The sequence below is a fragment of the Anomaloglossus baeobatrachus genome, chromosome 5 (assembly GCF_048569485.1).
Source record: "Anomaloglossus baeobatrachus isolate aAnoBae1 chromosome 5, aAnoBae1.hap1, whole genome shotgun sequence".
NCBI lineage: Eukaryota > Metazoa > Chordata > Amphibia > Anura > Aromobatidae > Anomaloglossus > Anomaloglossus baeobatrachus.
Genome location: NC_134357.1, coordinates 199,424,252 through 199,438,921, shown reverse-complemented (window position 1 = coordinate 199,438,921; position 14,670 = coordinate 199,424,252).

Genomic DNA, 14,670 nt, shown 5'->3' with positions numbered 1-14,670 from the left:
AAATATAGGGGGCTTTCACATTATTGGTAGTACAACGGCTCTGGAAAAAGACTGTGGCTCTCCCCACCCCCTCAAAAAAAAAATCCAGCAAAATCTGAGCTACAAAATCCAAATGCCCCCCTCTCTTCTGAGCCCCATAATGTGCCTAAACCACAGTTAGCATCAACATACAGTATTTGGCATTGTTGTTGTGAGGACAGCCCACTTAAAGTATGTATGTGCATAAAAGATTGCTTTCATTAAAATGTCTGTGTTTTTTTTGTACTCTGTTTTTTCAAACACAATTGTAAAATATTAAATACTTATGCTTGTCATGGTGATCATCTTTCAGACCCCACTAGGGGGCTATACTGCTGTGACTCCTTTTTGCAAGCTAATAGAAAGAGTTGTATTCTTACTTTACTACCACTAGGGGGATATACTGCTTAGACTCATCTCCTGTATTGTAGTCAAAAAGGTTGTATTTTTGTACCTTATTATCAATATGTCTGCATATTCTCTGAATGTCTATTTCTGTATTATTTAAAGCCACATTTGATTAAGAAACTACTAGAATTTCTTCTTTAGGAACCTCTTCTACTTCCTCTCCTACTTTTTAATACTATTTATGATCAATAAAGATTGCATTTTTTTTCTATTTTTATGTCTCTTGAAGGAGTTATTTTGTTGATCAAATATTAAAGGTGCAATTTTTCTATAAGCCTGCATGAAAGGTGTCATCTGTAATTACAGCTTCATTTGGATCACAAATATTCGAGCCAATCAGCCAATTTAGGCATTATTCATTTTCAGCACCACAAAACTATTTAGGTTCAACTGCTTTTGTCTTTGAATCAACTTAGCTGTAAAACAGTGTTATTAGTAGTGAGTTAACCCCTTAACGACCGCGGGCAGTAATATTACGTCCTAAGTGGTCATAGTTTAATCCCCACCGGTTGGTGCCATCGGGGATCCGCGCACATGTCAGCTGATTTGTACAGCTGACATGTGTGTCTCGCAGGCATGAGTAGAACCATATTCCACCCATCCCTGTTAACTCCTTAAATGGCGCTGTCAAAATCTGACAGAGCCATTTAAATCCCCGCTGTGGTAAATCCTTACTTACCCGGCCCCATCGGCAGCGCTGTAACGTGATGACTGTGAGCCGATGGTTGTCATGGTAGCACAGGGTCATGTGATGACTCCTGTAGCTCACATGACTCACTTCCTGGCTGAGGACTGCAGGTTACAAGAGGTCAGTTTTTCTGCTGATCTCAGTTGTGTAGCTGTGATCAACAGAAAAGAATGAGCGATCATAATGCTGATCCTTATAGTCCCCTAGAGGAACTAGTAAAATAAAAAAGTTTTAAAAAATGTAAAAAAAAAAATTAAAAAACCTAACAGTTAAAAACACCCCCTTTTACCCCATTGAAAATTAAAGGGTTAAAAAAATAAAAAATATACACATATTTGGTATTGCCGGGTTCAGAAATGTCCAATCTATCAAAATATAAAATCAAGTAAAATGATCGGTAAATGGCGTAGCCGCAAAAAAATCCAAACGCAAAAATCATGTTTTTTAGTCGCCACAAATTTTGCGCAAAATGCAATAACAGGCGTTCAAAACATAGCATCTGTGATTAAATGGCTCCATTAAAAACGTCAGCTCGAGATGCAAAAAATAAACCTTCACCGACTCATAGATCCTTAAAAATGAGAATGTTACAGATTGCGGAATATGGCGCAAAAAGTGTATCAATTTTTGTTTTTGATAAAATTCTGATTTTTTTTTTTTTAACCCTTTAGATAAAAGTCTACGATCTCTACGAATTCGTACCTATCTGAGACATCACAAAGATCAATAAAAAAGTTACGGCTCTCGGAAGAAAGGGAGCAAAAAAAAACAAAAAAAGGAAAATCGGCCAGAGGTGAAGGTGTTAATACATCTGGATTTCCAAATGTAGGGTGACACAACCACCTCATTCTATCCTAGTGAAGAGCCAATACAGTCTCCCATTGCTACAAGTTGCAATTTTAGTATTTTGCCATTTTATAAAAAAAAAAAAAACATGAAGATTTTTTGCTTAGTGACTATATGTGAAAATATTCTACCATGATGGAGTACTTTTTTAATGCTCTGCATTCTACCTTGTGTCACCTGCTTGTTTTTCTATTGAGTTCACAGCTATATTAGCTAATTTCTGGAACTCTTAGAGCTCGCTAAAACAAGCGTATTAAACAGCCCAGTGCTTTCCAGTATTTGGTCGAACAGTACTCGGCCCAATGTTATACTGTTGGTCAGTGCCAACTTGTGGGGTTTTTCTCTCGCAGCATGCCGCAACTGCATCCGATAATCAGATGACATGTATTCATTCAACTCTATGGGTGCGTGGAATTCATTGAACTACACTCGGATGTCATGCAAGTGCAGTCCGATATACGTCAACACATACAATGGAGAAGATGCAAAAATTAAATTCTCCATCCTCTCTTCGCCTGTGCTCCGATTCCCGCATGTGAGAAAATTGGATCACAGTAAACTGACACTTCAAAGTCTTACTAGATTGAGTATCATTAACATAATCGGGCCGATTCTCACATCAGAGAATATACATCCGTGTGAGTGAGCCCTTTCTCTTTTAGTCATTCATATGTCTGTGTTTAAACATATAGATGGAAAAAAGGTGTCATCAATGTTCTGCATCAGTGTAGTCTGTGTGTAAGGGGGTCAGGGTGTAAGAGGTGTCGCTATGATACAGTGATGCCACTGACAGGACAGATGAGTTTTTCCGAAAACGATGGTAAACAATAACAAGATTTATTATCTCAAAACTCGCCCCTGTTTGTATGGGGAAGGAAAAATACAAACTAGTAAAATAAACAGTGTAAATCAAACAAATTGTACAAGAGGATTATGTTTCTAATTTTACTACCAGGAGAACAGTCACATACTCTTGGTCCCTAAAAAGGAGATGTCTTCCCTGGAGCCAATAATACCACCCCCTCCCTTAAATATGACTGGATCTACACGGGTTAATTCCAAATGGGAAGCCGTAATACGTGTCTTTTCTGCTGGTTCATAATCTTAACACTATCTCCAATCAATACACCCCCTGGGATACCAATATGACCAAAACTCAGCTGTACAGTTTAGCAGAATTCAACCCGAGTTTACCAACAAGAATAACATAAAATAAATGACCATATTCAATTTCCATGAAAAACAAATATTAACAATTCAATTTACTTTTTATTTAACATACTCTGCAAGAAAATCCAATCCAAGCAGGAGGGTGCCTTGGGAACTTCACCACGGACTGTGGCCTTTCTAAACTTCACACCGTGGTATAAACAGTCGTTGGGAAAATGAATGCAGGTCGTGCCTCCCTGACACCGTCACATAGAGACCAGATATTTAGGTTGGTCTAAATAACTTACTAACCCTAGCTAAACTCGTTGGACCAGTGAAGGAGAATTTAGAATAGAACGAGTAACATGAGGTACCTCATCCTTGTTTTAGATATAGAGTGCTTTATTCTTCACACTTCACAAATTGGCCGGCTCTTTTCAAATGACCTTCCGTTGTTGGTCTTCTTTCTTTTTCACACTCTTCACCGAATGGAAATTGAGGATAAATGTCGCAGACGTCACCAGTCACAGGAGCACACAACACAAAAACACTGCTAGTCTCAGCTTCGTCTCCGTGGCCACCAACCGACTTCTATTCACAACAAAACTTTATTCATCCTCAACTTAACTGACAGAGCAATGGTGCAATAAAAGTATTTTATAAATCAAGCCGCAAAATCGCATTTTCACTGCATAGTTCTGCTATTATTTACATCACAGTACTCACAAAATTATTCAAGTATTATTTTGTAAACACTTAATAAATTTTAGAACAACAGTGAGTGCTGCTGACATCTAGTGGTCAGATGCCATCGTTACAGGTGTGCCTGTTGCTCATAGTCAATACCAACACATATCGCTATACACTCTCCTACAAGGGTTTTCCTCACCCCTGCAGAAGTAGCTGGCACACTGATGGTTTAATGTCTGATGTTATAACAATGTATGTATATTATGTAAGTGACCAACACGTGGCAGTGTGGCTCAGGAACAGCAGTCCTGGCACCTGTGTAGGCAGACTAAGGGTTAAGGAAGAGGAGGAAAGCAGCTTATAAAAAGCAGAGTAGGAAGGAAGAGTGGTAGGAGAGTCCCCAAGAGGAGATATTGAAAGGAAGCCCAAACCAATTTACTAAATGTGTGGACCCTAAGGGTCATCCTGCAAATGCGGACCCGTGGGATCCTGCACATAGAGGATTGTCTAACTGAGTCCCCAGAAGAGGGGTACAGTCCGGTCGGTCGGGGAGGTGTCCATTTTTCTGGTTACGAATACCCTAGGAAACCCTCTGCGAGAATGAAGGTCAGTTGCACCCTCAGGAGTAGAGTATATTTTTGTCCTTGCCTAAGCACAAATGGAGGAGTGCTGTCATACGTGGCCCTTCCAATGCACAAGCAATCCCTGTGGGTAGGATGAAGTAGCCTAAAATACTATTTGATTCTGTCCATGCTACTGTGATGTCAGACAGGGGGATGAGAGGTGTAGCGGTGTAGCGAGAGGTGTAGCGGTGTCTTACGGAGCCCAGGTGCCAGGAACGCAGTCGGCCACTAAATTGCATTGTGAGATGGAGTCTGGAGGGAACCCCTACGGGACCACAAATAGTGCCTGGATAGTGCAGAAGATGATTGATGCTATAGATGCAATGGAGAAGATGAATGCTGTACATGTTGCTGAGGATAGAAGTAAAGTTTCATTGGTTGAAAAGTATACCACCGTGTGCCATTTATTAACTCAGTGTTAAAGTGGCATAAAGAGTGGACTGTGCAGAAGTCATCCTTTAAGTGGTGCGGTGACAGGGAGGCACGATGGAGCAGCGCTTGGGAGGACTTGAGGACTGATTCAGCAAGGGGGTGAGTCCCACGGAAATGAAACTGGTAGCCCCTGCTAACGTGGCTGTGCGGGAGTCACAAGCCCGCATTCAGCAAGTAGAGCATGCGGTGCGGGCCGAGAGGAGTCCCTCCGAGCTACAAAGAAGGCTGCGCAGGCCCAGGCCAGGGCTGCATGGGTCGTGGAGAAGGCAGCGGGGGCCGCCAGGGAGACAGAAGAGGCAACCTAGCGAGCCAAGTGGGCCTAAGAGGAAATGTCAGACCCAGCCGTGGCGGTAGTGGTACTGCTTATTGAAGAAAGTAAGGAGGATGACCCGGAGTGGAAGCAGGAAGTTATTTGCCAGAAGAAAGCACAGGGGCAGCAGGTACGGGCGCAACTGCAGCAGCCTGATGGGGGCATTGCCACTAGCCATTTCACCCACGGTCAGTTTGTGTACATGAATTATGACCGTGGGTATGCCTTCCTAAGAGAGGAGGATACAGGGAACCATGTCTATTTGAATCCAGGGTCGGTAGATGGAGGCCTTGTCCGGGAAACTTCCCACATGAAATTCATTAAAGAGAAAGAGCTGCGGTAGAAGTAAAGTTTTATTGGTTGAAAAGTATACCACAGTGTGCCGTTTACTGACCCAGTCTGAAAGGGGAGTAAAGAGTGGACTGTGCAGAAGTCATCCTTTAAGTGGTGCGGCGACGGGGAGGCATGGTGTTAATAATCGGCTGCACTGCAGCCTGTTGACCCCTGAACACATGACTACCACTGCCTGCCTTGTGCCCTCCACATGTGTGTCCGTTTTTACCATCTGTGTGTCATCAGTGTGTGACGCCCTGGACTAGCCAGGTATTAACATACATACCAACATACACACCCCCCACCCTAGACAGTTACAACAGTCAACCAAAAACCCTTGTTGCCTCCCTCCAGGGTCTGATGTTCACACCAGGTGGGGCGGAGCCAGGCGGTTGGCCCCACCCACCGAGGAGTTCACAGGCCTGGAGGCGGGAAAAGTGTCAGATCAGTTTTGGAGGTGAAAGTGAGAGGAGTAACCACTTCAGGTGTCTGGGTAGGAGCCCAGGCACTGACAGCAAGGTTGGCAGACAGTGTTGGCCGTCTGCAGGAGTTGGTGGAACTCTGCGAAGCCGTAAGGACCGGGGTCCGGCGTTGGCCCGCCGGTACCGAACCGGGGAGCGGAGTGAAGCTAAGCACACAGGCAGGGCCATCAGACCCCGACCAGGCTTAGAGCCGCCGTCAATAGTCAAATCCGAGTGTGACAGGAACCCCAGGGGTTCCCCAACAACCAAGTCCCGACAGAAGGCAACAGTCCACACCATGAGGATATACAGCCACCGCCACAGGCTAGAGATCCAAGGGCCAGCGCCTGCGGGCAAAACGGGCTCCTACGGCACCTATACGCCGGGGAGCGGACTACCGGTGGGCAACCACAGGAGTCAGAACAGTTCTAACAGGTGCAGGGAAAGAGCCACCATCAGCCATCCGGGGAGAGCACAACAACAACACTGCAGCCGGCTGCGGGACCCGTCCATCCGGCCATTTTGGTTTACCAGCGACTCCGTCAGTGATTGTCTGAGTGAGTACACCAGTGCCGTCCGGCACCGCGCCACACAGTCCCTGCACCCCAGCCACCCAGCCTCCCCGTTACACCACCGGGCCCCGGGATCACCAACCCCCTACCCACGGAGGGGACAACATCCCAGCTGCACCCTACCATCTCTCCCGGGAATCCTGTTACCAGCAGCGGTGGTGCCATCATCACCACGTCCCGTGGGTGGTGTCACGAACAATCTCCCTAAACATACCACCCCAAGTCCAAGTCAAGTCCCCGGGTCCGGCCCACCGCTCGATCCACTGAGCAGCAGCAGAAGCCCCAGACCCGAGCGTGGCGAGCGCGTCCCCTCCGCCCGTGACAAGTGTTTTTCACAGATGGCTAAAGAATTGTATAAATTAGGCTATATGCACACGCAGCAGTTTTTGTTGCGTTTTTGTCTCGTTTTGTGGTGGTGTTTTGTTGTCAGAACTTTCTCACTTTTGACTTCCCAGGAAAGTCTAAGAGAAGTCAGATTTGCTGTGTGCACGTTGCAGTTTATTTGTCAGCAGTTTTTTTGACAAAATTTTGTGACAAACAGAAGCAGCATGCTCATTCCTCTTGCCTTTTTGTCAACTTTTGTCACCCAGTGACATACATGAGGGGTTGAAAAACGGATGTCAAAATGCATGATTACAAATTGTTTGCATTTTGCATACGTTTTACCCGCGGTTTTGTCAACAAAAAGCAGCTCAAGAACTTCGTTCCAGAATGACAGAATCAATGCTGGAGTGATTTGGGGGCCTTAACGTCTATCTCTGTTTCTCTCTCTCCAAGCGCTTTATACTCACCGATCATTGAGGCGGTTGTCACACTGCTCTTGTGGCAGCTCTTAGTTCTTCCCGAGCCAGCAGCTCATTAGGCTCATATATTTTCACTGCTTCTCCCGACCACTGGTGGCTGTCATTGGTTGCAGTCAGACAAGCCCCTACATTGAGTGACAGCTGTCTGATTGCAACCAATCACAGATGCTGGTTGGTGGGTCTATATCGTACAGTAAAATAAATTAATAATTTTAAAAACCCTGTGCGGTCCCCCCAATTTTGATATCCAGCCAAGATAAAGCCCCACAGCTGGGGGCTGGTATTCTCAGACTGGGGAGGCCTATGGTTATTAAGCTCTCCTCAGCCTATAAATATTAGCCAGCAGCCACCTAAAATTGCTGCACCCATTAGATGTGACAGTCTCGGCACTTTACCCAGCTCTTCCCGAATGCCCTGGTGCAGTGGTAATCGGGGTAATGCGAGAGTTAATGGCAGCCTACAGCAGCCACTATGTCCCAGATTACTCATGGCAGGCATCTATGAAACACCCCCCTCATCACTAATTTGTAAGTGAAAGTAAATAAACACAAACACTTAAAAAATCCTTTATTTGAAATAAAAGAAAAAAAGCCACCCTCATTCACCACTTTATTAACACTCCCATACACCCCTCCAGGTCCAACATAATCCACACGAGCTCTCCACGACTCTTCCAGCACTGCTATATTTGACACTCACAGCACGCACCATAGAACAAAACTTCCTGCTATGAGCTACACTCAGCAACTGAAGTGAGCCGCGCGATAAGCAGTGATGCCACTAAAGTGATTTCTGGTCATAACTAGAGTCGTACACCTGTGACTGTAAATCAGGCTGCCGTGACTAAAGTGAGTCTCGCGACCAGCAGTGACATCACTCCGGTGAGTCCTCCACCTGCAGCTCACTTCAGTTGCAGTCTCCAGGACTCACTTCACTTGCTGTGTGGAGCTCACAGCGGCGGTCATGTTCTCTGATGCTCGCTGTGGCTAGACAGGGATGTAGCAGAGCTAAATAGCCGTGGGACCTCGTGTGGATTTTGTCGGACCTGGAGGGGTGTTTGTGAGGTTAATAAAGTGGTGAAAAAGGGGGCTTTTTTGTCTTTTAGTTAAGTGTTTATTTACTTTCACTTACAGATTTGTGATGTAAGGTGTCTCATAGACGCCTGCCATCACTAAGCTAGGGCTTAGTTGCAGCTGTGGGCTGTTATTAACTCCTTATCACCCCGATTGACACCACACCAGGGCAACGAGATGAGCCGGGCCCAGCACCAATTCTGGGGTGGCTGTGGACTGCTATTGTTAGGCTGGAATGGGCCAAATAACAATGGTCCTTATCACCCTAATAATATCAGCCCACAGTTGTCTGCTGTACCTTAGCTGCTTTTAGAAAAATGAGGGGAACTCCACGTCATTTTTAAAAAAAAGATATCAAATAATTTGAAAAAAAGCGTGTGGTCTCCTCTATTTTTTATAACCAGCCAAGGTACAGCAGACAGCTGTGGGTTGCAGCCTGCATCTGCTGCTGTTCCTATGCTGGATACAAAAAATTGGGGGTACTCCACAACATTTTTTTACCCCCAAAAAAATAAAAAAAACAGCTGGCCAATCTAGCTATCCCTTTATCAAGCTATTCTGTTATTTCTTTTTATCTATTCTACCTATTCTTTCTATCTTTTTTCTATCTATTCTAGTTATCTATCAATTATCCTATCCTATCATACTTTGTTTCTCCTTTAAAAACGCAGTAACAAAAACGTGGCAAAATTGCGGTAAAAACACTGCAAAAACGCACATTACAAGTTTGGGGGTTTTTTTACATTTCCAGGCTCTCTGTGACAGGCTATGTGCGCACTTTGCTATTTTTCATGCGTTCCCACAGCGTTTTGAACTGCAGCGTTTTAATGCCAAAATGCATGCGTTTTGATTTTCAAGCAGTCTATGGGAAATTGGGCTTTCTTGTGCGCACAATGCTGTTAAAAACGCAGCGTTTCGGTTGCTGAAAATTTGTCAAAATCTCTGTGTTTAAAGAAGCAGCATGTCAATTGTTTTTGCCATTTTGGCAGCGTTTTGCTAACATTAGCGTCATGAGAAGTTGAAAAACAAATCAAAATCCTAGCGTTTTACATGCTTTTTTGATGCAGAAAACATGCTTTTTTGACAAAATAAACGCATGCATTTTTTACTTTATATTAAAGGCTGCTTTACACGCTGCGATATCGTGACCGATATCACCAGAGTGCGTACCCCCTTCCATCAGTTGTGCGACACGGGCAAATCGCTGCCCGTGGTGTACAACATCGCACGGACCCGTCACATTACTTACCTGCCTAGCGACGTTGCTGTGACCGGCGAACCGCCTCCTTTCAAAGGGGGCAGTTCGTGCAGCATCACAGTGATGTCACAGCAGCGTCACCGAACCGCCGCCCAATAGAAGCAAAGGGGCGGAGATGAGTGGGACATAACATCCCGCCCACCTTCTTCATTCCTCATTGCGGCCGGCCGCAGGTAAGGTGAGGTTCCTTGTTCCTGCGGTGTCACACATAGCGATGTGTGCTGCAGCAGGAGCGACGAACTACTTTGTACACCGAGCAGCAGCGATATTCGAGAATATGGGGGCATGTCACCAATGAGCGATTTTGACCGTTTTTGCGACGATTTAAAATAGCTCATAGGTGTCACACGCAAAGACATCGCTAAAGCGACCGGATGTGCTTCACAAATTCCGTGACCCCAACAAAATCGCTTGAGCGATGTCGCAGCGTGTAAAGCGGCCTTTAGGGCATGATATTTCCCTTTACACACACACACATAGTCCGACAATTAAATTAATGAAAATCCATAATTTAACGTTATTTTATACATAAATATTCAAACACAGTTATAATTTTATTAAAATTAGCTATTTTTTTTAAGATTTAAATTATATTTGTTATCATTTTTTCCTTTTTTTTCATGTTTGTATGTTTAAACTTTATTTAGTAGTGTATTTGTATTCAAAACGCATCTGACTTTAAGCAATGAAAACGCATGTAAAACGCGGTAAAACACGGTCAAAACGTGGTAAAAACGCAAGCGTATTTTTAGCGTTTTTGTTGTCACAACCAAATTTGACAAAGACAATTTCTGCCAGAGGATGCATGTAGAACTGCAACAAACTCAACGCAAAGTGCACACATAGCCACAAGGTGGAGTTTCGGTTCCAGTTTTGGTTGCAGTTTGTGAGCAAAAAACTGCAAGGTGTTCATATAGCCTTATGTTACAACAAAGAAGAAGGAAAGTCGGGCACTGCGGCATGTAGCTATAGAGTGTAGCCGTAATCACAGACTTAAGGGGGCTTTACACGCTACGATATCGTTAATGTTTTGTCGTCGGGGTCAAGTTGTTAGTGACACACATCCGGCGTCATTAACGATATCGCAGCGTGTGACACTGACCAGCGACCTTAAACGACCTCAAAAATGGTGAAAATCGTTCACCATGGAGAGGTTGTCCCAAACTCCAAAATCGGTAAGGGTTGTTTATCCAGGTGGTTCATCGCTCATGCGGCAGCACACATCGCTATGTGTGACACCGCAGGAGCGAGGAACATCTCCTTACCTGCCGCCAGCCCCAATGCGGAAGGAAGGAGGTGGGCAGGATGTTACGTCCTGCTCATCTCCGCCCCTCCGCTTTGATTGGCCGGCCGCTTAGTGACGTTGCGGTGACATCGCTGTGATGCCGAACGTCCCTCCCCCTTGAAGGATGGATTGTTCGGCAGTCACAGCGACGACGACGACCAGGTAAGTATGTGTGACGCTGCCGTAGCGATAATGTTTGCTACAGCAGCGATCACAAACAATCGCATGCGCGACGGGGGCGGGTACTTACACGCTCGTTATCGCTACAAATTGCTAGCGATATCGCTACCGTGTAAAGCCCCCTTAAGGCAATCAGCTGTACCAGTACTTCAGTGCTTCCCCAGGTGGTACTCAGCTTATAGCGAGATGAAGGTTCAAACGAATCCAGAAATTGAAGAAACAGCGGCAGCTCACGGTGGAGTGAATGCAGCGTTTATTCTGTGCTGACAGGTAACATCAGGTGGGGGAGAGAGGGGAGTGCGGTGACGGCAGGCGGACGACAGCCGTTTCGTGCTGTAACAAGAGCTTTGACGAGTCCATGTTATCCATGTGCTGAATGTGGTTTTCTCGGACCCACCCTCCACAATGTTTTTCATGTTTTTCAGATTCCCCTCTACACATATTAGTGCTGTGGCCCCTGCACACTACACTCCCTTTTCTTATTTCTTTACCTCGCTGAATGCCATGCTGAATGAGTTGTGGATAGATATCCCTGCCTTAAGTTTTTTTTATAAACTGCCTAACAATTTTATAGTTAATGGTGTATATACACTGTACTAGCTGTACTACCGGGCTTCGCCCGGGTTAATAACTGCTGTTAACAAAATAGAATGTATTAACAAAAATGTATTCTGCACACAAAAACCACAAAACAAATAGATAGAAATGTAATTATTAAATTGTTGCCTATATTAACCAATCTTAGCTCAGATTAATTAACTGTAGCAAAATAGAAGCTAAGGTGAAATTGGTTGCTATTGGCAGCCTGATAAATCTCCAGGCAACAGAAAGCCCTCCCCCTGAAAGTATATATTAGCTCACACATACACAAAATAGACAGGTCATGTGACTGACAGCTGCCGTATTTCCTATGTGGTACATTTGTTGTTCTTGTAATTTGGCTGCTTATTAATCAGATTTTTATTTTTGAAGGATAATACCAGACTTGTGTGTGTTTTAGGGCGAATATGTGGCCAGGTTGGTGTATGTGTGAAATGTGTGCTGAGGGTGGTATATGTGTTCAAGTACGTGGTAGTGTGTGGCGCATTTTGTGTGTGTGTTCATATCCCCAAGTGTGGTGAGTATCCCATGTCGGGGCCCCACCTTAGCAACTGTACGGTATATACTCTTTGGCGCCATCACTCTCATTCTTTAAGTCCCCCTTGTTCACATCTGGCAGCTGTCAATTTGCCCCCAACACTTTTCGTTTCACTTTTTCCCCCATTATGTAGATAGGGGCAAAATTGATTGGTAAATTGGAACGCGTGGGGTTAAAATTTCGCCTCACAACATAGCACCTGGCGCTGCCCGGGATAGTAACTGTCTCTCTGTTTCTCTCCCATTCTCTGTCTGTCTTCCCCTCTGTATATATTACTCTGTCTCTCTATCTCTTTGTCTGTCTGTCTCTTTCCCTGTCTGTCTCTGACTCTCTCTGTCTATTTCCCTGTCTGTCTATCTCTTTCTGTCTATCTATCTCTGTCACTTTCCCTGTCTCTTTCCCTCTCTTTCCCTGTCTGTCTCTTTCACTGTGTCTGTCTTTTTGTCTGTCTCTTTACCTGTCTGTGTCTGTCTCTTAACCTGTCTCTCTCTTTCCCTGTCTGTCTCTTTCCCTGTCAGTCTGTCTCTTTGTGTGTGTCTGTCTCTTTGTCTGTCTCTTACCCTGTCTATGTCTGTTTCTTACCCTGTCTGTGTCTGCCTCTTTCCCTGTCTGTGTCTGTCTCTTTCCCTGGCTGCATTGTGACATGCCAACATTCCATATAAGGGCGTGGCTGCGCATTCTTCTGAAGTTCTGGCTGCACTATGACTCCCAGCTCCATTCGCTTTAATGGAGGCAGGTTTTTTGGCAAATAACTGTAAAGAGCGGGGTTAAAATTTCCCCTCAAAACATAGCCTATGACGCTCTCGGGGTCCAGAAGTGTACTACCCGGCTTCGCCCGGATTAATAACTGCTGTTAACAAAATAGAATGTATTAACATTCCCGGGATAGAATGTGATAGTGTATTTGTCACAGTGTTGATGAAGATGTGCTTTTTGTGCCGTTTATAATTGATTATGTGTGTGCACTTGCATGTCTTCATATTACAGCTATATGCATGCATCTATCGGGGCAATCACTTACTATACCTTCCTGTTCCTTACCTATTGACCATGAGGTGGTTATCCCCTTCCCCCCTTCCCCTTCCCATTTCTATATTTCCGTTTTTGACAGAAACAAATCTTATGGGATACCCGGCTTCGCCTGGGTTAATAACTGCTGTTAACAAAATAGAATGTATTATCAAAAATGTATTCTGCACACAAAAACCACAAAACAAATAGATATAAATGTAATTATGTCTGTCTCCCCGTCTGTATATATCTCTGTCTCTCTCTTTGTCTGTCTGTCTGTCGCTTTCCCTGTCTGCCTCTGACTGTCTGTCTCTTTCTCCATCTGTCTCAATCTCTTTCCCTGTCTGTCTATCTATCTCTTTCCCTGTCTGTCACTTTCCCTGTCTGTCTCTTTCCCTCTCTTTCCCTGTCTGTCTCTTTCCCTCTTTCCCTCTGTCTCTTTCCCCGTGTCTGTCTCTTTGTCTGTCTCTTACCCTGTCTGTCTCTTTCCCTTTCTTTCCCTGTCTGTCTGTTTCCCTGTGTCTGTCTCTGTGTTTGTGTCTGTCTCTTAACCTGTCTCTCTCTTTCCTTCTCTTTCCCTGTCTGTCTCTTTCCCTGTCAGTCTGTCTCTTTGTCTCTGTCTGTCTCTTTGTGTCTGTCTCTTACCTTGTCTATGTCTGTTTCTTACCCTGTCTGTGTCTGCCTCTTTCCCTGTCTGTGTCTGTCTCTTTGTGTCTGTCTCTTACCCTGTCTATGTCTGTTTCTTTCCCTGTCTGTGTCTGCCACTTTACCTGTCTGTGTCTGTCCCTTTCCCTGGCTGCATTGTGACACGCCAACATTCCATATAAGGGCGTGGCTGTGCATTCTTCTGAAGTTCTGGCTCTTATGGAGGCAGGTTTTTTGGCGAATAACTGTAAAGAGCGGGGTTAAAATTTCCCCTCAAAACATAGCCTATGACGCTCTTCTGTCCAGAAGGGTGAGTGTGCAAAATTTTGTGGCTGTAGCTGCGACAGTGCGGATGCCAATCCCGGACATACACACACACATACACACACACATTCAGCTTTATATATTAGATATATGCCATTATTTTTTTTAGATAGAGTATAACTTGATTTTTGTGGGGCATTTTTATTATTTTATTATTATTATTTATTTATAGAGCACCATTAATTCCATGGTGCTGTACATGAGAAGGGGGTTACATACAAAATACGTATACAAGTTACAGTAGACAGACTAGTACAGAGGGAAGAGGGCCCTACCCTTGCGGGCTTACATTCTATAGGATTATGGGGAGGAGACAATAGGTGGGGTGTAGGTCAGGCGGCGGCTCCGCACGGTGGTCGGGCGGCAGCTCCGCACGGTGGTCGGGCGGCAGCTCCGCACGGTGGTCGGGCGGCAGCTCCGCAC